This window comes from Triticum urartu, chromosome 3 (assembly GCF_003073215.2).
Source record: "Triticum urartu cultivar G1812 chromosome 3, Tu2.1, whole genome shotgun sequence".
Taxonomy (NCBI): domain Eukaryota; kingdom Viridiplantae; phylum Streptophyta; class Magnoliopsida; order Poales; family Poaceae; genus Triticum; species Triticum urartu.
In genome coordinates this window covers 173,533,624-173,555,998 of record NC_053024.1, presented here as the reverse complement: position 1 = coordinate 173,555,998, position 22,375 = coordinate 173,533,624, and positions in this window count along the sequence as shown.

Sequence of the window (22,375 nt, the reverse complement as noted above, 5' to 3'; positions counted from 1 at the left end):
CCAGGAGACGAGGTCAAAGACGAGGGCGCCCGATGAGAGCTCCGTCAAGTGAAGCAAATTGCCAATGGTAAGCCATACTTGCCTCAAAGTGTCTTTGGCGGCCCCAGGTTTGCGTTGCTCACATGAGTCTGGCATTCCTCAGGCGCATTTGCAGAGTTCCCAATGAGTGTGGCGGACGCGGTGAGGTATTATGTAGCTCGGGAGGGTGATACAGAACACAAGCTATTTTGGGCGCAGTTCCAGGTGCTCGAACACCCTCCCCTCCTAAGCAACTAGATGAAGCAACTGATGGAGCTGCATCGGATGGTGGAACCTGCCATGAAGGACCTCTATGTCCGGCTGTGGCCAACAGAGTCAATACCGAGTAGTTACTTCGGCCTGGTGCAAAAACCGCGTGACGCGGCCTCCCGGATTGACGTTGTTAAGCGCTTTGTCTGCATTGAGGGAGCTCAGATGGCCTTTGCGAAGACCATGCTGCACTAGCCCAAGATCAAGCCAGTTGAGATGGCCACCGGTCCCCCGCCTGCTGGAAAGGAGCATCGATGTCTCGAGCAGTATTTTCACATCATGATGGATGGTGCTCGGGCAATAGAGGACCAGTGTCCCAAATATGTAATCCTTGAATGAATGAAATATCATGTATTAAATGACAATTGTACCTTTTGCCTTATTACGCATCTATTTTGTATGGTTTATCATACTTGTATTATTTTTTTTGATTTAGTTTTGACTCCTGTGCGGCCTTTTTAAACCTGAAAGTTACTAGTCGTCGGCTTCGGCCCTGTCGGATTTTGGGTTCCGGCAAAACCCTTGAGGTTCAAACACTGGGCTGCGCATGAAGATCTTCCCCCTCTCTAGCTCGCGCACTCAATGATCTCATGGCCTAGCTCGACGAACCCAAAGAACAAGAGACACAAGAGTTTATACTGGTTCGGGCCACCGATGTGGTGTAATACTCTACTCCAGTGTGGTGTGGTGTTGCAATGGAAGAACAGCCTCCTGAGGAGAGGTGTTCTTGTGCTTGGTGAACTTGTGTGAGGCTAAGGATGGAATGGTTCCGATCCAAGATGAGAGATCTAAGATGAGCAAGATCAGATGCCTAGCTATGGTGGTGGCTAGTCCTATTTATAGAGGCCCTGGTCCTCTTCCCAAATATTGAGCGGGAAGGGATCCCACAACGGCCAATTTGAAGGGGGACAACTAGTACAAGCTATCCTGACAAAAGTAGTCTTCGCCTGCCAAAGGCTCCGGTGGTGACGCTGTCTTGGGCTCCATGGTGACCTCCGTCCTGCCATCCTGCTGGTCTTGGTCTTGTTGCACCAATATGGAAACCTTTCTCTGATGCCTTGGGACTGCTCGCCTGCGCTTGCTTCCTTAACACCAAAGAGGGGACGAGGACACTGTGCTCGCTGGTGCCCGCCTGGTCTTGATCGTCATGGCTTACGTCATTGGAACCATGCGAGGTTCGCCTTGCCTTGATCTCTCCGCCCCTCGCGAGCCAGCCTAGTGAGGCCGCCACTGAGGAGGTCTTGCATCATCCGCCTCGCGAGGCTTGGCCCCTCACAAGGGTCTTGAATGTTTGCTGGTGAAGATGGGCCGTATGGGGCCGCTGGAGGAGCCACACTGCGGGCTGCATGCGGGCAAGTTTGGGGATCCCCGTTCCCAGAACACCGACAGTATCTATCGGGCCGAAGGCGCACTCGGGCTTGGCTTTGAGGCAAAGCCAAAGGGCAAGTGTGGAGCACTGCGGGCCCCAACAGCCTGCGGCCTTGGTCGATGCATTGCGACTGATTGGACGTGGGCGTCTCCGCTTCCTCACGCTGCCTCGGAAACTGCCCAACTTGACGGGTCCTTGCTGCATGCAGAAAAAGGATCATTACTACCTTGGATCATGGAGGCCGGCGGTTGGCCTCCCCTTGGCTATAAATGGGAAGCGGGGGGCGGAGCCCCCATCTCACGTCTCTTCCTTGCTTCTCCTGCTTCTTCTCCTTCCTTGCTCCACCGCCGGCAGCGACGCCCATGGTGCCTGTGAGGAGGCTCTCAGCTGCGGAGAAGGGGAAAGCTCGCCAGGAGGGGCCTGGCTCACAACCGCCCAAGAGGGGTGCGGTCGCCCCCGCAAGCACACTGCGACCCCCGTCGCGGCCCCTCGCAGCCGTGGTGGCGCCTCTTCGTGTGGTGGGAGCCGCCTAGGTCATGGTAGCCCTGTTGAGGAGGTGAGGCGTGCTGTGGTTGCACGGCCTCCCCGGCTACGCTTCCACTCAGCGGAGGTGATGCCGGAGTTCATCGTGTGGTCGGAGAACCCGGCTGGCACCTGGCTTCAGCTCCTGCGGTTATTCGTCGGCGAACGGCCGTCCACAGGTCCAGGCAGTCTCTGGTTGCAGGCGGACGGTTGTTGCAGCAGGTCTTCGTGGGTCGCGGTGGAGGTCTCTGCTGCGGGAAACATAGTCCTAGCTCGCAGCTGGCAGACGTTCGCCCACGCGCACGGGCTGGGCAGGCGGTGTGCCCTCCACTTCAAGTACGACGGTGATGCGACCCTCTTTGTGAGGGTTGATACGTATCCGTCGTATCTACTTTTCCAAACACTTTTGCCCTTGTTTTGGACTCTAACTTGCATGATTTGAATGGAACTAACCCGGACTGACGCTGTTTTCAGCAGAATTGCCATGGTGTTATTTTTGTGCAAAAATAAAAGTTCTCAGAATGACCTGAAAATCAACGGAGAATTATTTTGGAATATATAAAAAATATTGGAAGAAGAATCCATGCCAGGGGGCCACCACCTATCCACGAGGGTGGGGGGCGCGCCCCCTGCCACGTGGGCCCTGTAACGCCCTGAGACCGTTGCGCCAGGTGTCTTCCAGTTATTCATTGTTGTTGCCTTATCATTTGTTTGCATGTCATGCATTTCATATCATTGCATCATGTGCATTTCATCATGCATCTTCTCCATACCATTGTTGTGTTTGTTTAATTTAGTTGCTCATGCGCATTGCAACTTCTTTTCTTCTCTTGATCTTTCCATCAACCCCATGCTCACTTCCAACTTGGTTTCACCCAAGTTTCAAATCCCTATGCCACTTCTTTCTTTCCCTTTTCTCTATTTATTTGAGCTAATCAGAGCCTTCCCCGACTTAGGAGCCCCCTGCTTGATCGAATTGCTTGCGTTGTTGAGTCTAGAAAAAATGTTTTGAGTCTTATAGGATTATATATATCGGAGAGTAGGTTTCTTTTTACTCCTCTGTCCCTTCATCGCTATGGTGAGGCCTCCTGACGTAGAATTTTGACTCTTCTCTTCTCAAATTTCACTAATTTTTTTCTGGATCACGCGGGTATCTTGGAATCATTCTGATGGTTTTGTGACGAGAACATTGTTCTTGGTGCCGCCTGACATTTAGGGGTTGTGGCAGTGTCCTGGGGAGTTGAGCTCCGAGGTGTTGTCGTCACAATTTTATCGTTGCAATTCTGGAATACCTGAGTTCGTCGACATCAAAAATCTCTTTTATGCAGTTGTTGGTGAGATAACCTCGATGCCACCCAGTACTGGGGCGGGAGTTCGGGAGTATTGCCATAACTCGTATAACAGATGCTTTTCAAAGGTTGAGGTAAATGATTTCCGAAGGTTTCTTGGTTATGTTTTGAAGGATGGATACAGGTGGATGTAGGATTTGTTAGTTTTGGGTGAGATATTATGCTTCCCCTGTATCCCCAACACCTGATTGCATAAGTAGAAAGTTTCGGGAGTTTATAAGTGGGAATTCAAGTATATCGTAGGATATCTTTCCAACAGACACATGATATGATATGGGGTCTATCATATGTTTGTTCCGGCTTATTCTGCAAGCCAATCCTTGTTTTGTTTTGAGTTGTGGTATTCGAGTTGCTTCAATGTCAAATGTTGATTCCATATCTTCCCTAAGTGGTGTTCTCATATTCCTATGGGAGTACTAATCCTTCTTGATCATCGAGTTTGTCATGTCAATTCATTCCAACCGACGTGCTCCTCTTCAAGTGGATCCGATCATGTCAACACTCGCGAGATCAATTCTCAGTTCTTTGCAACGGTGTTTGCTTCATCCGTCCCAAGTTGTCTTTGTTTTCCCACCCTCCCACCCTTTTTCTTCGAGGACTAAGATTTCTTAATCAAGTATCCTTTTTATTGATGTGAAGTTTCTTCATTCTTTTCTTTCAATGTTAATATCCGGTGATTCTCAGCAAGATACTAACGGAGCTTCAAGTTCATCATTCTCCATTCTTTTCTTCTCCGGTGGATTCATTTCAAGCTTTGTTGATCATACCATTTTCCTTGTTCCAAATGCTTTCTCATGCCGGTGCACCTCTTAATCATTCCCCGCTTGCTATTCAATTGTTCCGGAGTGCCGAAGATATCCCAAAAGGGTGAAGTTTCTATTCGTAATCCTTCCAAGCTATTTCAAGGTCTTATCTTATTCAAGCCATTTAATTCAACTGGTGCAATCTCTCTTCAAATCATTTCAACGGTGTTTCTCTTGAGTGGCCCCTAACCCACATGTCTTTTTCCCAGGATCTTACCTGACTCTTCTAATTTTCCCGGAGTTACTCTCAAATTATTCTCCAAGTTTGACATAAGAATGAATTATCATCAGTCATTTTTCTCCAAGATCTTTCAAATTCTTTTCATCATTGGCTCAACTTCTTCATTATTCATTCTCCTGGAGTATCTCAACAATTCATGGTGGTGTTTCTCGTCATCATTCTCGGATTTTGAAGACCGAAGAGAAGTGTTTCCTCTAAATCTTGTGCCTTCTCTCGAGGATTATCAGTTCAAGCTTGCTGCCATCCTCTCATAATTATTTTGATTGTGAGAACTCTTTTCACCCATCCGTAGCAAGTCAAGACTCTTTTCAGTTTGAGTACCTGAGACCATCATCTCAGAATTATTCATTCCAGCTTTCAGCTCTCATTCTTGAATTCTTCCGGCGCATCATTCAAGTTTTCTCTAATCAGCTCGGGATCTCTTCGCTCACTTGTATCTAAATTCTCTCAAGCATCTTCGTTCATTTTCTAATTCTTCCCGGTGTTTTTGCCTTTGCTACTTTCATTTTCAATTCTTACGGTGGTTCGTTCGAGAGTTCTCTTCATTCGTTATCATATAGATTCATTCGTTCTTGCTAATCCTACCGATGGTTCCTTGAAGACCTTCTCAAGTTTACGCTATATCTATCTTAATCTTTTCTACGAGAATAAGTAGTATGCCAAATCTGTTGCTTGTCATCAATTTAGTTGGTGAAGGATATGCATAATGCAATTCTTATTCTTGTTTCATCCATATGTTAATCCCTTCTTCCGAAGTTTGTTCATGATGGTTAAATTCTTGGTTTCAAGTGCTCATCTTTCTTTCCCGGAGTTCCATGCTCTCGCAATTATATCACCACGGAGATCCATCTAATCATTGCAAGGTTTCACCTTGTGTTTTCAACTTCTATTTCTTTCTATCACTCTTTTGTTACCGGAGTTCTTCATGGAGGCTCTACATGATGGCTCATCAAAGATTTAATTCCTTCTCGAAGTGTTCATCGAGATTCTTTTCAAAGGAGCTCAAGCATTCTTCATCTTGCATTCCGAAGTGCAGTTCTTCCTATCTCATCTTTTGAGGTGGTGTTATGTCATTCTTGATAATTGCCCTTCGTGTTTCATGATTCACAAGTTATCAAGAATGAGGTATTTTAAATCCATTAATCTCTTCGTTGGAGTTGGCTTGTGTCATATTTCACCTAAAGCCTTCCCTAAGGAATGTTGCTATTGTGGTGCTTATCAATGATTCAAGTTATCTTTATATCTTCTTGGTGGAAGAAGTTCTCATCTCTTCTTTATTCCTGATCAATCATTGTTTTTTCGTGAGTGGTAGAATTTCACCTCAGTTTTGAGATGTTCTCCATAAGCCCACTACAAGCTTACTCTTTTCGTTGTTGGTTTTCCAACAACTCCGTTATAACCCTCTTGGAAGGGTGCCTTCCAAGATCATTTGTGGCAGAAGTTGTCTTTTTCTTCTCAATTCTTTCCTTTCCAACAATCTAGCTTCTATTCTTTTGTTCCGGAAGCATTGTGAGGTTGCTCTCTTCACTCTTCATCTCGAATTGTGAGTATCATGTTCTTTCCTTCTTCTTATCCATTCAACCGGAGTGTCATGTCCTTCATTCAAGTTCTCTCATCTTATCAAGTTATACCTCCCTTTTCAACCGAAGTGCTGCCCGAATTTGTTCTTCCTTGTTCCTCTTTCCTAACGGAGTGTTTCCAACTTTGTTCATCTCCGTTGTATTCCTTTCTCGAAATTGGTTAACCTCGCAAGGTTCAGTGGTTTCACTCGTTTGTCAAAGAAGCAACTTTGATTTACCTTTTCTCTTCCTCTTCCTTTTCCCTCCGGTGCCATTCTAGATCTTTGGATGAGATCCTCTCGTAGTGGTGGAGTGTTGTAACGCCCCGAGACCATTGCGCCAGGTGTCTTCCAGTTATTCGTTGTTGTTGCCTTGTCATTTGTTTGCATGTCATGCATTTCATATCATTGCATCATGTGCATTGCATCATGCATCTTCTCCATACCATTGTTGTGTTTGTTTAATTTAGTTGCTCATGCGCATTGCAACTTCTTTTCTTCTCTTGATCTTTCCATCAACCCCATGCTCACTTCCAACTTGGTTTCACCCAAGTTTCAAATCCCTATGCCACTTCTTTCTTTCCCTTTTCTCTATTTATTTGAGTTGCAAATAGAATTGCTCAAATAAATGTTCATATTTTGCCCATAAATCATATTTATCATGTACGGTCATCCTATAAAATTTAAGCCCTTTTGGATTCAGTTTGGTTAGGTTATAAATTCATGCAAGTTTGAATTAAATTCACACATGTTCCTTTGTGTGAACTTTATTCTCTCTAAAAATTCCTTTCACCATTTTATTTAAATTTCTCATATTTTTATGAGTCCGGAAAAATTGTCCTCGTGCCCAGATTCCACCCCTACCTTCTCTTTCTTTTCTTTATCTTTTTCTGTCTTGTTTTTAAATGGAAAAGAATGTTGAGAAGGGAGGGAGAGAAAGCCCAGCCGGCGCCCTCCCCACTGGGCTGGCCTCCAGGCCCACCTAGCCTTAACCCTAGTCCCTTCGCTGCCTTCCCCCCGGGTCTATATCGCGCCGCCAGGAGCAGAGAGCACGCGCTCAAGCCCGATCGCCATCTCCTTCCCTCTCTTTGCTCGTGCACAGGGGCGCAACCCGAGCTTCCCCGATCGCCTCCTCCTTGCTGCCTTGCCTGTCGCCGAGCAGGAGCTCCGCCGCCTCGACTCCTGGCTCCGGCCTCCACCGGTCGCTCCCTCCCCGGCCTCGGCCTCGTCCAGGCCACCCTGCCGTTGCCCCGCACCTCTCCACCTTCGCGCCAGCAGGAGCCGCCGCCCGACCTCCTCCAACAACGCTGCCTCGCCATGGAGCTGCGCCCGTTCGCATGTTCCCTTGACCGTGCCGGCCACCGGAGCCATTGCTGGCCGCCGCCGGATCGGGGTGCCTCCTCTTTTCTCCTCTGCCACCATGACGCGCCCGTGCCACCGTCTCCTCCACCAGCAGCCTGCAATGTCCGAGGGGAGCTGAGCTCCTCCCGGCCCCCTTGGTCGTTGCTTCCCCTGCCCCGAGCATCCCTGCAACCAGCGTCTGAGTCCCGGACCCCCCATCTGACCCCTTCCTCCGCACCAAGTTCCGCCGGAACCATGACCGCCACCGCAACAGGAACTCCAGCGCCGTTGACCGTCGATCCTGTGAGCTCCCGAGGCATCAACCTCCCATCCCCTATGACCCGGCAACCGGACCCTTACCGGTGAGCGCTGCGTCGTCGTCCTGCTCGACTCCACCGCCTGGACCTGTTCGGCCGTCCATCACTCCGTCGAGACCTGCTGCCTCCTGCCGAGTTCGGGTGGTCCCTGCTCAAGCCGCCAAGACTCGTACGTGGACCGTCGTCGTCTCCGAGATCTTTCGCCAAGTACCTTTTGGATCCGACAAGTACCCTGATGATGTGTGTACCACTACCCACGACCCTCAGAGAGTTTTGATTCAACAAGTCCGACGATGCCCTTGTACAACTACATTGCCGAGACCGAGACCGGCAGGACCACATAGACGCATGAACGACTACTACACCAGATCGCCAAGTCCCTCAACGACAAGTTCCTCTTCGAACAAGTACGAATACACACGGCGATGTGTCAAGTTCCACTACCACCGACTAGTACGACTACCGTTGCAAAAACGAGACCGTCAAGACCCCGTGGACATCAAGTTCCTTCGTGACCCTGAACATCTACGAAAATGTTGTACGACTACTTCCTCTACTTCCCTCGAGGAACTCGAACCATCCCGTTTTGCACACTTTGAAGGTATAACCCCGAGATGACGCCCGTGATCGAATGAATGCATGTTGTATGAGATGCACCCTTGTTCGCCTCGGGTCCGAACTGTCGGTGCACGTTGCCCCTCTTTTGCCTTGTCACCGACATGTGGGAACCCGGTATCCGGGAGCACCCCACCGTTCATCGCACGACACGCTCCCGTCACTTTTCCTTTTGCACTGGTATCTCCATGAGCTACCGGAACCGATATGTTGCCATGGCATCATTTTCTGATTCGTTGCCATGGCACCCCTTTCATTTCCGCCACGATGACAAATGTTTCATAATATGCTCATGTCAACTTTTTCTTAAAATTGCATAAACTTGAACATGTCATCCGCATCATGATAATAACATTTAAAATGTTTAAAATTGTTGTTTGCATTAAATTGCTAAATGCATATGAGGATTTACCGGAATTGTTGTTTGTTGTTCCGGCCTCATTTAAACTTGCCTAGATAGGTAGTTTTATTATGCTTTGCCAGGTTAATAACATTTAATATTGTTGGGTACATAAACAAGAGCGAACTAAATAATTGTTGTGGTGTTCGTCAATATGCAACTCGTTGCATATTGAGCTCCACTTAACTTGTAGTTTTGCTTGTGCACTTTGCCATATCATGCCTAATTAAACCGGACATGCATCATACTTGGTTGTGCATCATGCCATACTTATGTGATGGTTGTTTACTATGTTGTTTGCTTCTTTCCGGTGTTGCTTCTTCGGGTTAGTTCCGATAATGTCGCGTTTGTGAGGATCCGTTCGACTACGTCCATTTGTCTTCTTCATGGACTCGTTCTTCTTCCTTGAGGGATCTCAGGCAAGATGACCATACCCTCGAAATCACTTTTATCTTTTCTTGCTAGTTGCTCGCTCTATTTCTATGCCGCGATACCTACCACTTGCTTTATCATGCCTCCCATATTGACATGCCAAGCCTCTAACCCACCTTCCCTAGCAAACCGTTGTTTGGCTATGTTATCGCTTTGCTCAGCCCCTCTTATAGCGTTGCTAGTTGCAGGTGAAGTTGGAGTTTGTTCCTTGTTGGAACATGTTTATTGTTGGGATATCATTATTACATATCTTGTTTACTTTAATGCATCTATATACTTGGTAAAGGGTGGAAGGCTCGGCCTTATGCCTGGTGTTTTGTTCCACTCTTGCCGCCATAGTTTCCGTCATACCGGTGTTATGTTCCTTGATTTTTGCGTTCCTTACACGGTTGGGTTATAATGGGAACCCCTTGATAGTTCACTTTGAATAAAACTCCTCCAGCAAGGCCCAACCTTGGTTTTACCATTTTCTCTTGGGTTCTGCAGACTCAAGGGTCATCTTTATTTTAAACCCCCGGGCCAGTGCTCCTCTAAGTGTTGGTCCAAACTAGAGCACCGTGCGGGGCCATCCCTTGGCAACTTGGGTTACGTCGGTTCCTATATGCTTAGCTTATTCAGTGTGCCTTGAGAACGAGATATGTGCAGCTCCTCTCGGGATTTGTCGGCACAGCGGGTGGTTTTGCTGGTCTTGTTTTACCATTGTCGAAATGTCTTGTAACCGGGATTCCGAGCCTGATCGGGTCTTCCTGGGAGAAGGAATATCCTTCGTTGATCGTGAGAGCTTGTGATGGGCTAAGTTGGGACACCCCTGCAGGGTTTTGAACTTTGGAAAGCCGTGCCCGCGGTTATGGGCAGATGGGAATTTGTTAATATCCGGTTGTAGAGAACTTGACACTTAACTTAATTAAAATGCATCAACCGCATGTGTAGCCGTGATGGTTTCTTTCCGGCGGAGTCCGGGAAGTGAAAACGGTTCTTGTGTTATGTTTGACGTAAGTAGTTTCAGGATCACTTCTTGATCATTTCCAGTTCACCACTGTTGCTTTGCTTCTCTTCTCACTCTTATTTGCGTAAGTTAGGCACCATATATGCTAGTGCTTGCTGCAGCTCCACCTCACTACCCTATCCTACCAATAAGCTTAAATAGTCTTGATCTCGTGGGTGTGAGATTGCTGAGTCCCCGTGACTCACAGATTACTTCCAAAACCAGATGCAGGTGCCGATGATGCCAGTGCATGTGACGCAACCCAGCTCAGATGGGATCTCGATGAAGATCTTGTTCGTTGTGTCATTTTGTTCCCAGTTGATCAGTAGTGGAGCCCAGTCGGGGCGATCGGGGATCTATTGCATTAGGGGTTGTCTTTCTTTATTTGGTTCCGTAGTCGGACCTTGATTGTATCTGGATGATCTAATGCTATATTCATGTATTGTGTGAAGTGGCGATTGTAAGCCAACTCTTTATCCCTCTCTTATTCAGTGCATGAGATGTGTAAAGATTACCCCTCTTGCGACATGCCTACTATGCGGTTATGCCTCTAAGTCGTGCTCTGACACGTGGGAGATATAGCCACATCGTGGGTGTTACAAGCCCCCTGGTGCTCCACCGACCTCAACTCCAACTCCATATATTCGTGTCCGGGGAGAAAAAAATCAAAGAGAAGGAGTCATCATGTTTTATGATACGGAGCCGCCGCCAAGCCCTAAACTCTCTCGGGAGGGCTGATCTGGAGTCCGTTCGGGGCTCCGGAGAAGGGAATCCGTCGCCGTCATCATCATCAACCTTCCTCCATCACCAATTTCATGATGCTCACCGTCGTGCGTGAGTAATTCCATCGTAGGCTTGCTGGACGGTCGTGGGTTGGATGAGATTTATCATGTAACCGAGTTAGTTTTGTTAGGGTTTGATCCCTAGTATCCACTATGTTCTGAGATTGATGTTGCTATGACTTTGCTATGCTTAATGCTTGTCACTAGGGCCCGAGTGCCGTGATTTCAGATCTGAACCTATTATGTTTTCATCAATATATGAGAGTTCTTGATCCTATCTTGCAAGTCTATAGTCACCTATTATGTGTTATGATCCGTTAACCCCGAAGTGACAATAATCGAGATACTTACCGGTGATGGCAGTAGTTTGCGGAGTTCATGTATTCACTATGTGTTAATGCTTTGGTCCGGTACTCTATTAAAAGGAGGCCTTAATATCCCGTAGTTTCCACTAGGACCCCGCTGCCACGGGAGGGTAGGACAAAAGATGTCATGCAAGTTCTTTTCCATAAGCATGTATGACTATATTCGGAATACATGCCTGCATTACATTGATGAATTGGAGCTAGTTCTGTGTCACCCTATGTTGTAGCTGTTACATGATCGATCGCATCCGGCATAATTCTCCATCACCGATCCAATGCCTACGAGCTCTCCATATATTGTTCTTTGCTTATTTACTTTTCCGTTGCTACTGTTACAATCACTATAAAACCCCAAAAATATTACTTTTGTTATCATTACCACTACTATCATATTACTTTGCTACTAAATACTTTGCTGCAGATATTAACTTATCCAGGTGTGGTTGAATTGACAACCCAACCGCTAATACTTGAGAATATTCTTTGGCTCCCCTTGTTTCAAATCAATAAATTTGGGTTGAATACTCTACCCTTGAAAACTTCTGCGATCCCCTATACTTGTGGGTTATCAAGACTATTTTCTGGTGCCGTTGCCGGGGAGCATAGCTCTATTCTTTGAGTCACTTGGGATTTATATGTGCTTATCATTATGAAGAACATGAAAGATCCAAGAACCAAGATTTATTCCTCAACTACGAGGGGATGTAAGGAACTGCCATCTAGCTCTGGACTTGATTCACCTTCTGTTTTGAGTAAGCTTGCGACACCTAAACCTGCTTCTGCTATTAATTCTGATATGTCGCATGTTATTGATGATGCCACTTCTGCTTTGCATGATACTTATGATGAAACTACTTCTATGCTTGATACTACTGTGCCACTAGGTGAATTTCTTGATCAACAACTTGCTAGGGCTAGAGAGAATGAAATTATTGAAACTGGTAATATTGATGAAAGTGATGATGAAGATTCTCCCCCTAGATATGAATTGCCTGTTGTTCCTGAGGGTTATGTTATGGATGAAGAAACTGCTAGAGACTTCTTAGCTTGCAATGATAGATTTGATCTTAAGAAATTATTAGCTAAGCTTAAAGAAAAGTCTTTGAATGCTAGAATGAAATATGATCCTGCTTATGCTACTTCACCTATCTTTGTTACTGATAAGGATTATGATTTCTCTGTCGATCCTGATATAATTACTTTGGTTGAATCTAATCCTTTTTATGGCTATGAATCTGAAACTGTTGTGGCACATCTTACTAAATTAAATGATATAGCAACCCTGTTCACTAATGATGAGAAAACTCGCTATTATTATATCCTTAAGTTATTTCCGTTCTCATTAAAGGGTGATGCTAAAACATGGTTTAATTCTCTTGATCCTGGTTGTGTGCGTAGTCCCCAGGATATGATTTATTACTTCTCTGCTAAATATTTCCCTGCTCATAAGAAACAAGCTGCTCTAAGGGATATATATAATTTGGTGCAAATTGAAGAAGAGAGTCTCCCACAAGCTTGGGGGGGCTTCTCCAATTACTTAATGCTTTGCCTGATCATCCTCTCAATAAAAATGAAATACTTGATATCTTTTATAATGGACTAACCGATGCTTCCAGAGATTACCTGGATAGTCGTGCTGGTTGTGTTTTCAGGGAAAGAACTGTTGATCAAGCTGAATTGCTATTGAATAATATGTTGACTAATGAAAATAATTGGACACTTCCTGAACCAACTCCTAAGCCAACTCTGAAGAAAAGGGGTATCCTATTTCTCAGTCCTGAAGATATGCAAGAGGCAAAGAAATCTATGAAAGAAAAAGGTATCAAAGCTGAAGATGTTAAGAATTTACCTCTTTTCTTCGCTTATTTACTTTTCCGTTGCTATTGTTACAATCACTATAAAACCCCAAAAAATTACTTTTGCTATCGTTACCACTACTATCATATTACTTTGCTACTAAATACTTTGCTGGAGATATTAAGTTATCCAGGTGTGGTTGAATTGACAACTCAGCTGCTAATACTTGAGAATATTCTTTGGCTCCCCTTGTATCGAATCAATAAATTTGGGTTGAATACTCTACCCTCGAAAACTGTTGCGATCCCCTATACTTGTGGGTTATCAAGGGTGTTCGGTGAAGATGGTCGCCATGCCGGGTGCTGCCCCGAGGAAAACGATGGCGACGAGGTGCTCGGCCTTGGCGATGGTCGTGACGAGGAGGGAGGCGGGCCCGGCCATATCTTGTCCAGCTACGGCGACTCTTCTTCCGGTGGCAGCTCCAGCAGCGGCGGCTACGAGCAGCCGCCGTGGCCGCTTCGAAGGTGGCAGCGGTCGGCTCGTCGCCGTGCTCCGGTGAAGCGCGAGGAGGGGTCTGACTGAGCTCAGGAGAGCGCCACGAGCCCGTCCTCGCGACCTATCGCAGGAGCATGTCCCGCTTTTGTTTCGTTCTTCCTTCCTTCCTGCATTAGAGAAAGACAAGTATGGGGCCCCGTGGGGGCATGCAACAAACTATGATTTCCGGGTTGTTGTGCTGTGTTTATCATTCCTGTGTTGTGTTGCAAAATTATGATTTATGCATGCGCGTAGAATGACTTAGCTCGATGCGCCTAAAGTAGATCCCGCTTTGCGAGACGCACGTTTCTCCGTACCTGACGAGGAGGAACTGCAAAAGTTTGCTTGGAGATCCGTACCCGGTCCACGCCGTTGTAGCATGCTGGCTAGCGCGCGTCACCTGCGTATGGCCACGACCTAGTGCCTCGTGTCGTGGTACCCGAGGGGCATAGATCGAGGGGGTGCTACAACTTGAGGCTCGAACGAGGGTGCCTCGCGAAAAACAGACAAAACGCTCATGAGGGCCCGAGGGGCACCTGTCCAACCCCCTCGCGAGGGACGCGAGAGAGGGTACAGGTCAAACAAAGAACCGAAGGCAGAAACAGGGGCAGAATCGAAGGAGCAAGATCAACAAGTGACACCGAAAAGCAAATTTCGATTAAAGAGGGGCAAACTAACTACAAAAAGCAAATGAAAAGCCACGTCCGGCACCTAGTCTAGTCTTCTTGTCTTCTCACCAGCGCGAAGCTAAGTGCTGCCACTAGTCGTGGGAGGGAGCCCCCGAGGCACGAGGGCGGCACTCCTGAGACTCCGGGGCATGTATAGCCCCACTCATTATTACGTGAGAGTGTCACGAGCGGAGATTCTTCACAGGCACTGGGCCTTGCTTCATGGGTAGAACTTCCTGAGGTGTTGGATGTTCCAGGTGTTATGGATGGGGACCCCGGCCTGCGTCTCCAGGAGCGCGACGCCAGGCCTGGAGATGTGGGCGACCCGAAACGGGCCCTCCCACATGGGCGAGAGCTTGTGCAGCCCTTCCCTGGAGAGCACCCGCCTCAGGACAAGGTCACCCACCTCGAGCGTCCTGGAGAGGACACTGCGGTAGTGGTACCGCCGCAGCGCCTGCTGGTACCTCGCAGCTCGGAGTGAGACTTCGCGGCGGTGTTCCTCCCCCAGCAGGAGATCCATCCCTCGCATGGCGTCCTGCCGCGTTTCATCAAATGCCAGGACCCACGCGGAGCGATGCTTGACCTCGTGTGGGAGAACCGCTTCTTCTCCGTAGACGAGTAAGAACGGGGTTTCGCCTGTCGGCCTGGTGGCGATGGCGCAGATGGACCACAACACGGACTGGAGCTCGTCGTGCCAGCCCCTGCCGCAGGCCACGAGCTTCTTCTTGAAGGTCCTAGTCTTGAGACCCCTCAGGACTTCCATGTTGGCGCGTTCGGCTTGGCCGTTGCTGCCGGGGTGTGCCACGGAGGCGTAGCAGATCTGCGTCCCAAGCTTAGCACAATATGTTTTGAAGATATTTCTAGTGAACTGTGAACCAGTGTCGGTGATGATGCGATTAGGGACCCCAAATCGGCTCACAATGCCATTGATGAACTTGACTGCTGACCCTGCTGGGATGCTGCGGACGGCTTCCACTTCCGCCCACTTGGTGAACTTGTCGATGGGGACGTAGAGGTAGCGGTAACCTCCAGGAGCTCGAGGGAATGGACCCAGGATATCCAGCCCCCAGACCGTGAACGACCATGAGAGCGGGATAGTCTGGAGGCCCTAAGCCGGCTGGTGGATCTGCTTGGCGTGGAATTGGCAAGCCTCGCAGGACTTCACCAGCTCGGCCACGTCATTGAGTGTTGTGGGCCAGTAGAACCCGCTGCGGAAAGCCTTGCCGACCAGGGTGTGTGACGACGAATGGTGCTCGTAGTCTCCGCCATGTATGTTGACCAGTAGCTCGCTCCCCTGTTCCCTGGAAATGCACCATAGAGACATCATTTGGCTGCTTCTTGTATAGCTCACCGTCCTGAATGCAGTACGCCGTAGCCTGCCGGGCCACGCGCTCCGCGTCTTCCTCCTTCTTCGGCAACGTGCCTTGCGTCAAGTATGCCTTGAACTCCTCGATCCAGCACCCCTCCCGAGGCTCGAGTGCCAAGAGGAGGCGCACTCCTGAGATCGGGCCGCAGGCGGGGGCTCCTGAGACTGGCGGCTGAGGGAGCTCCTCCTGAGGTGGCGCCGGCTCCGCAGGCTGAGGTGCCGTTGACGGCTTGAAGAGCCGTTCCTCGAAGATGCCAGGCTCTTGGGGCAGTCGCTTGGATTCCCTTCTGGCGATGTCATCAGCCTCTTGGTTGGCGCCACGGTGCACATGCTGCAGCTCCAGGCCCAAGAACTGCTTCTCCATTTTGCGTACCTCCGCGAGATATGCTTCCATGTGCTCGTCCCTTGGTTCGTACACCTTGTTGGAGAATTTGACGAGGAGCTACGAGTCTCCCTTGATGGTGAGGTGTTTCACCCGCAGGGCCGCCGCCGTCCTAAGGCCGGCGATGAGGCCCTCGTACTCTGCGATGTTGTTGGAGACCTTCTCGCCCCGCTGGAAGCAGAGCTGCACGACGTAGTAAAGTTTGTCCTGAGTGGGCGAGATGAGTACGGCTACAGCCCCCGTGCCTTGGCGCGCGAACGCGCCATTGAAGTACATGACCCAGCCGTGTGGCGCTTCATTCCCTGGTGAGGGAGTCTTGGACTAAGGGGTCCTCGGGCGTCCGACCTGTTAGCCATGGGCCGGACTGATGGGCTGTGAAGATGCGAAGACCGAAGACTGCACCCATGTCCGGATGGGACTCTCCTTGACATGTAAGGCAAGTTGGCGACCCAATATGTAGATTCCTTTCTTTGTAACTAACCTTATGTAAGCCTAGATCCTCCTGGTGTTTATATAAACCGGAGGACTTAGTCCGGAAAGGACAGATACTCATTACCATAGTCATACAGGCTAGACTTCTAGGGTTTTGCCATTACGATCTCGTGGTAGATGAACTCTTGTAATACTCATATCCATCAAGATCAATCAAGCAGGAAGTAGGGTATTACCTCCATAGAGAGGGCCCGAACCTGGGTAAACATCATGTCCCATGTCTCCTGTTACCAGCGACCATAGACGCACAGTTCGGGACCCCTACCCGAGATTCGCGGGTTTTGACACCAACATTGGTGCTTTCATTGAGAGTTCCACTGCGCCGTCCCCAAAAGGTTTGATGGCCCCTCCAATCATCGACAATGACACGGTCCAAGGAGAAACCTTCCTCCCCAGACAAATCTTCGTGTTCGGCGGCTTCACGCTGCGAGCCAACTCGTTTGGCCATCTGGAGCAGATCGATAGCTACGCCCCTAGCCATCAGGTCAGATTTGGGAGCTTGAATTACATTGCGGAGATCCGTGGAGATTTGATCTTTGCCGGATTCGAGACCACGGAGACCGCTCCTGGTCACTTGACGAACATGACCTAAATCTGTCATCATACCGAACCTCGGAGATAGCTCCTATGACCACTTTGGCCTTAGATCCAGGGCACACTGCGACATCCAAGGATTGGAGGCTCAACCCCACCATGGAGGCGATAGATTCCCCGGCATTGGAGCCGCACATGGACTTCACCTCACACAATATCTGTGTCACCAGAATTCCGTACTCGTCTCTGGTTATAAGTTCCGAACCATGTGAGCCCGCGGACGCCGAACTTGATCGTTCATCGATCTTCGAATTCAGCGCTGCAGACATCTGCTACCTCTTGAACACTGCGTTGGATTTCCCCGAAGAGGAAGGGATGATGCAGCAAAGTAGCGTAAGTATTTCCCTCAGTTTTTGAGAACCAAGATATCAATCCAGTAGGAGGCTACGCGCGAGTCCCTCGTACCTACACAAAAACAATAGCTCAACGCAACCAATGTGCTTAGGGGTTGTCAATCCCTTCACGGTTACTTACGAAAGTGAGATCTGATAGAGATGATAAATAATATTTTTGGTATTTTTGGTATAGAGATGCAAAGTAAAAAGTAAAAGCAAAGCAAAGCAAAGCAATAATAAAGTGATGGAGATTGATATGATGAGAAAGAGACCCGGGGGCCATAGGTTTCACTAGTGGCTTCTCTCAAGAGCATAAGTATTCTACGATGGGTGAAAAAATTACTGTTGAGCAATTGACAGAATTAAGCATAGTTATGAGAATATCTAGGTATGATCATGTATATAGGCATCACGTCCGAGACAAGTAGACCGAAACGATTCTGCATCTACTACTATTACTCCACTCATCGACCGCTATCCAGCATGCATCTAGAGTATTAAGTTAAAAACAGAGTAACGCCTTAAGCAAGATGACATGATGTAGAGGGATAGTTTCATGCAATATGATAAAAAACCCCATCTTGTTATCCTCGATGGAAACGATACAATACAAGCCTTGCTACCCCTTCTATCACTGGGAAAGGACACCGCAAGATCGAACCCAAATCTAAGCACTTCTCCCATGGCAAGAACAACCAATCTAGTAGGCCAAACCAAACTGATAATTCGAAGAGACTTGCAAAGATAACCAATCATACATAAAAGAATTCAGAGAAGATTCAAATATTATTCATAGATAGACTTGATCATAAACCCACAATTCATCGGTCTCAACAAATACACCGCAAAAAGAAGATTACATCGAATAGATCTCCACGAGAGAGGGGGAGAACATTGTATTGAGATCCAAAAAGAGAGAAGAAGTCATCTAGCTACTAACTATGGACCCGTAGGTCTGAAATAAACTAATCACAATTCATCGGATGGGCTTGGATGATGATGTAGAAGCCCTCCGTGATCGATGCCCCCTCCGGCGGAGCTCCGGAACAGGCCCCAAGGTGGGATCTCGTGGATACAGAAAGTTGCGGCAGTGGAATTAGGTTTTTGGCTCCGTCCCCGATCGTTTGGGGGTACGTGGATATATATAGGAGGAAGAAGTACATCGGTGGAGCTTCGAGGGGCCCATGAGGCAGGGGACACGCCCTAGGAGGGGCGCCCTCCACCCTCGTGACCACCTCGTGGCTTTCTTGACGGAGGGTCCAAGTCTCCTGGATCTTATCTGATAGAAAATCACGTTTCCGAAGGTTTCATTCCGTTTGGACTCCGTTTGATATTCTTTTTCTTCGAAACCCTAAAACAGGCAAAAACCAGCAATTCTGGGTTGGGCCTCCGGTTAATAGGTTAGTCCCAAAAATAATATAAAAGTGGATAATAAAACCCAATAATGTCTAAAACAGTAGATAATATAGCATGGAGTAATCAAAAATTATAGTTACATTGGAGACGTATCAAGCATCCCCAAGCTTAATTCCTGCTCGTCCTCGAGTAGGTAAATGATAAAAACAGAATTTTTTATGCGGAGTGCTACTTGGCATAATTTTAATGTAATTCTTCTTGATTGTGGTATGAATATTCAGATCCGAAAGATTCAAGACAAAAGTTCATATTGACATAAAAATGATAATATTCAAGCATACTAACTAAGCAATTATGTCTTCTCAAAATAACATGGCCAAAGAAAGTTCATCCCTACAAAATCATATAGTTTAGTCATGTTTCATTTTCATCACACAAGAATGCTCTCATCATGCACAACCCCGATGACAAGCCAAACAATTGTTTCATACTTTAGTAATCTCAAACCTATAAACTTTTACGCAATATATGAGCGCGATCCATGGAGATAGCACTATGGGTGGAATAGAATATAATGAGGGGGTTATGTGGAGAAGAAAAAAAAGGAGAAAGTATCACATCAACGAGGCTAATCAATGGGCTATGGAGATGCCCACCGATTGATGTTAATGCAAGGAGTAGGGATTGCCATGCAACGGATGCACTAGAGCTATAAATGTACGAAAGATCAACAAAAGAAACTAGTGGGTGTGCATCCAACTTGCTTGCTCACGAAGACCTAGGGCACTTGAGGAGGCCCATTGTTGGAATATACAAGCCAAGTTCTATAATGAAAAATTCCCACTAGTATATGAAAGTGATAATATGAGAGACTCTCTACTATGAAGATCATGGTGCTACTTTGAAGCACAAGTGTGGTAAAAGGACAGTAACATTGTCCCTTCTCTCTTTTTCTCTCATCATTTTTTTGGGCCTTCTCTTTTTTTATGGCCTTTCTTTTTTTGGGCCTTCTCTTTTTTATGGCCTTTCTTTTTTATATACCTCACTTGGGACAATGCTCTAATAATGATGATCATGACACTTCTATTTATTTACAACTCAATGATTACAACTCGATACTAGAACAAAGATGACTCTATATGAATGCCTCCGGCAGTGTACCGGGATATGCAATGAACCAAGAGTGACATGTATGAAAGAATTATGAACGGTGGCTTTGCCACAAATACTATGTCAACTACATGATCATGCTAAGCAATATGACAATGATGAATGTGTCATGATGAACGGAATGATGGAAAGTTGCATGGCAATATATCTCAAAATGGCTATGGAAATGCCATAATAGGTAGGTATGGTGGCTGTTTTGAGGAAGACATACGGAGGTATATGTGTGAAAGAGCGTATCATATCACGGGGTTTGGATGCACCGGCGAAGTTTGCGCCAACTCTCAATGTGAGAAAGGGCAATGCATGGTACCGAAGAGGATAGCAAGGATGGAAGGGTGAGAGTGCGTATAATCCATGGACTCAACATTAGTCATAAAGAACTCACATACTTATTGCAAAAATCTACAAGTCATCAAAAACCTTGGCACTACGCGCGTGCTCCTAGGGGGATAGATTGGTAGGAAAAGACCATCGCTCGTCCCCGACCGCCACTCATAAGGAAGACAATCAAATAACACCTTATGTTTCAAATTTGTTGCATAACGTTTACCATACGTGCATACTACGGGACTTGCAAACTTCAACACAAGTATTTCTCAATTTCACAACTACTCAACTAGCATGACTTTGATATTATTACCTCCATATCTCAAAACAATCATCAAGCATCAAACTTTTCTTAGTATTCATCACACTCATACGAAAGTTTTATTATTAATCTTGCATACCAAGCATATTAGGATTTTAAGCAAATTACCATGCTATTAAGACTCTCAAAATAATCTAAGTGAAGCATGTGAGATCAATAGTTTCTATAAAAAAAATGCACCACCGTGCTCTAAAAGATATAAGTGAAGTACTAGAGCAAAACTATAAAGCTCAAAAGATATAAGTGAAGCACATAGAGTATTCTATCAAATTCCAAATCATGTATGGCTCTCTCAAAAGGTGTGTACAGAAAGGATGATTGTGTTAGACTAACAAGCAAAGACTCAAATCATAAAAGATGCTCCAAGCAAAACACATATCATGTGGTGAATAAAAATATAGCTCCAAGTAAAGTTACCGTTAGAAGTAGACGAAATAGGGGATGCCTTCCGGGGCATCCCCAAGCTTTGGCTTTTAGGTGTCCTTATATTATCTTGGGGGTGCCATGGGCATCCCCAAGCTTAGGCTCTTGCCACTTCTTGTTCCATAATCCATCAAATCTTTACCCAAAACTTGAAAACTTCACAACACAAAACTTAAAGTAGAAAATCTCGTGAGCTCCGTTAGCGAAAGAAAACAAAAGACCACTTCAAGGTACTGTAACGAACTCATTCTTTATTTATATTGGTGTTATACCTACTGTATTCCAACTTCTCTATGGATTATAAACTATTTTACTAGCCATAGATTTATCAAAATAAGCAAACAACACACGAAAAACAGAATCTGTCAAAAATAGAACAGTATGTAGTAATTTGAAGCTAGCGCAAGATCTGGAACCCCCAAAAATTCTAAAATAAATTGATAGACGTGAGGAATTTACCTATTAATCATCTTCAAAAAGAATTAACTAAATAGCACTTTCCAAATAAAAATGACAGCAGTTCTCGTGAGCGCTAAAGTTTCTGTTTTTTTACAACAAGTTCAACAAGACTTTCCCCAAGTCTTCCCAACGGTTCTACTTGGCACAAACACTAATGAAACACAAAAAACACAACAAAAACAGAGGCTAGATAATTTATTTATTACTAAACAGGAGCAAAAAGCAAGGAATAAAAATAAAATTGGGTTGCCTCTGACGGTGTCCTGGACTAGGGGGTACTCACCACGTCGTCTCCCGATCTATTAGATTGGGCCGAGGACCCCCGTGGCCGTATACTCATGGGCCAGTTCGGACGGCTACCGCATACAAGGAAGATTCCACAAGACTTGGAGATCAAGACAATGACTTCTCCCCACCGGCGTATTCGGCTAGGACTCTTGTTATCCTAAGCCTCCGGTGCATTATATAAACCGAGGCCAGGCTAGTCGATAGATATACAATATATACAACAATCATACCATAGGCTAGCTTCTAGGGTTTAGCCTCCTTAATCTCGTGGTAGATCTACTCTTGTACTACCCATATCATCAATATTAATCAAGGAGGAGTAGGGTATTACCTCCATCGAGAGGGCCCGAACCTGGGTAAAAACATCGTGTCCCTTGTCTCCTGTTACCATCCGGCCTTGACGGACAGTTCGGGATCCCCTACCCGAGATCCGTCGGTTTTGACACCGACATTGGTGTTTTCATTGAGAGTTCCGCTGTGTGATCGACAAAAGGA